The following is a 2180-nucleotide window of genomic DNA, read 5'->3' as shown; positions in this document are numbered from 1 at the left end:
AGTGTGAACGTTGTCTTCATTTAATCATTGCAACAGCCACAGGTAAGTATTCTGTCCATTTTACACATGAGGGCACAAAGAGAATTCACTCGAGATCACATATATAATCAGTGGTGGAGGTGGGATTTGAGCTCAGGCAGCTCCGGCCCTGGAGTCTGTTGCCCTCACCACCGTTTTACAGAGCCTGTGGCCAGGAAATAAACACATTCACAGACATAACTACATAGACTACTGCTGATAACAGCTGCCCCTTGTAGAGCCCCTCCATGTAGTAGGCACTGTAGTGAGCTTTACAAACATTCATTTAATTCTAGACAGGTGGATACAGATCTATCTATCTATATACAAATATACATACAGATAGATACACATATATAGGTAGAGACAGAGATACACCAAGGCCTAACAATTAAGAGCTAGCCACCAGTCAGACTGTCTAAATTTAATCCCAGCCCAAAGTGTGACCTTGAGCAAGTGACTTAGCACTCTTGCACCTCAGTCTGTGCATCCAAAAAATCCCCTTTAGAGAGATACTGCAAGAATTAAATGAATAATATATAAAAGTTCCCGGCACATGGGCACCTGGGTGGCTCAGTCGTTAAGCGTCTGCCTTCGGCTCAGGTCATGATCCCAGGGTCCTGGGATCGAGTCCCGCATCGGGCTCCCTGCTCGGCGGGGAGTCTGCCTCCCCCTCTACTCCTCCTCCCTGCTCATGATCTCTCTCTCGCTCTCTCTCAAATAAAAAAAAAAAAAGTTCCCGGCACAGAATAGGTGCCCAAGAAGTTAGATATTATTATTACTGTATTATATGTAATATATAATATCATATATTCTTAATATTATATTAATTATACCTTATATAATTAATATTAATAATAGATATTATTATTATTACTATTACATATACATAGATGATCTATTTTCTCAATTCAGAAAGCTTGGTAAAGAGAGTAGCATTCTTTAAAATTCATCATGGTCAAAGGTTACAAAAAAAATTTACACTGAGCTGACTCATTTTCCCCAAGGAGATCAATATTTGAGATACAAACCACCAAAGTAGATTGATGAGGCTGCATTTGAAAATAAGTCCTAGGATTGTAGACCACCCACACTGCACAAAAGCTCTGTTCTGAGAAAGACAGGCTCCCAACACTCTAGACAGAAGAGAGCACTTGGCTCTCATTGCCAGAGCATGTGCTGGGTCTGAGGATGCAGAAAGGCCAGGTGACCCTCTGGCCACAATCCCCACTTTATTGACCTTTCATCACCTCGACTCCAGTACTTCTAAAATCAAGTCGATTTCTGTCCTCATGGCCTCTGCTCAAGCATCAAGTATCCAAATCCCATGTGATATTTAAACAATACATTCCTAGGCAAAGCAGATAGGACCAAATGACAACACAGGTAGAGAGTATGGAGTGGGTACTTTGAATTGGGTGTTGTGTTAAGTACTGCACAAACATTACCTCTCCTGACCCTCAGGGCTCCATATGGTTGCATTGGATCCCACTCAGGCCCCGTATCCAAATCTCCTGAATGGCAGAGCCATTCTCAAGCCCAAATTCACCCATCTCCAGGGCTCAGCTGCTAATTCCTGCATTCTAAGCTGCCCTCACTCCTTTCTATACTCTTGTTCACTTCATCCCTGCCTTCACCACCATCCTACTCTACCTAATGCAAGTTACCAGTCACAGAAGTCCTTTCTCTGGGGCTTCATTCCTGGAAAAAATCACTTCTGTGTCCATTTTTTCATCTCTGAGCACACATAGTACTTGGTACCTAGTCTCACTATAGCACCAGGCTGAACAGGATCTTTCTCCCTCATTAGGCAATGGCTCTTTGAAGGCAGGAACCTGTCTTGTTCATCTTTCTGACCCTAGCACTTAGCACAGTGCCCGACATACAGCAGGATCTCAATAAATATTTGCAGTGAGAACAAATGATTGAATGGAAGGTTAGATGTATAGATGAAAGGATGCCTCAAATGACCTTACTCTCTTTTGTGGATAAGTCACGGCTAACTAAGTCCATGTTGCTCACCACCAAGAACTGATTCAGTGGCTACGGCATGTAGCACAATGTCTGGTGTGTGTTCCGTACCCAGTAAGTGTTATCGAATGAAAAAATAAGTACATATATCAGGGCTTAAGGCAATAGAAATCCCCTAAGAGATGGATTTC

The sequence above is a fragment of the Neomonachus schauinslandi genome, chromosome 5 (assembly GCF_002201575.2).
Source record: "Neomonachus schauinslandi chromosome 5, ASM220157v2, whole genome shotgun sequence".
Classification (NCBI taxonomy): Eukaryota; Metazoa; Chordata; class Mammalia; order Carnivora; family Phocidae; genus Neomonachus; species Neomonachus schauinslandi.
Note: the sequence above shows the minus strand (reverse complement) of the source record.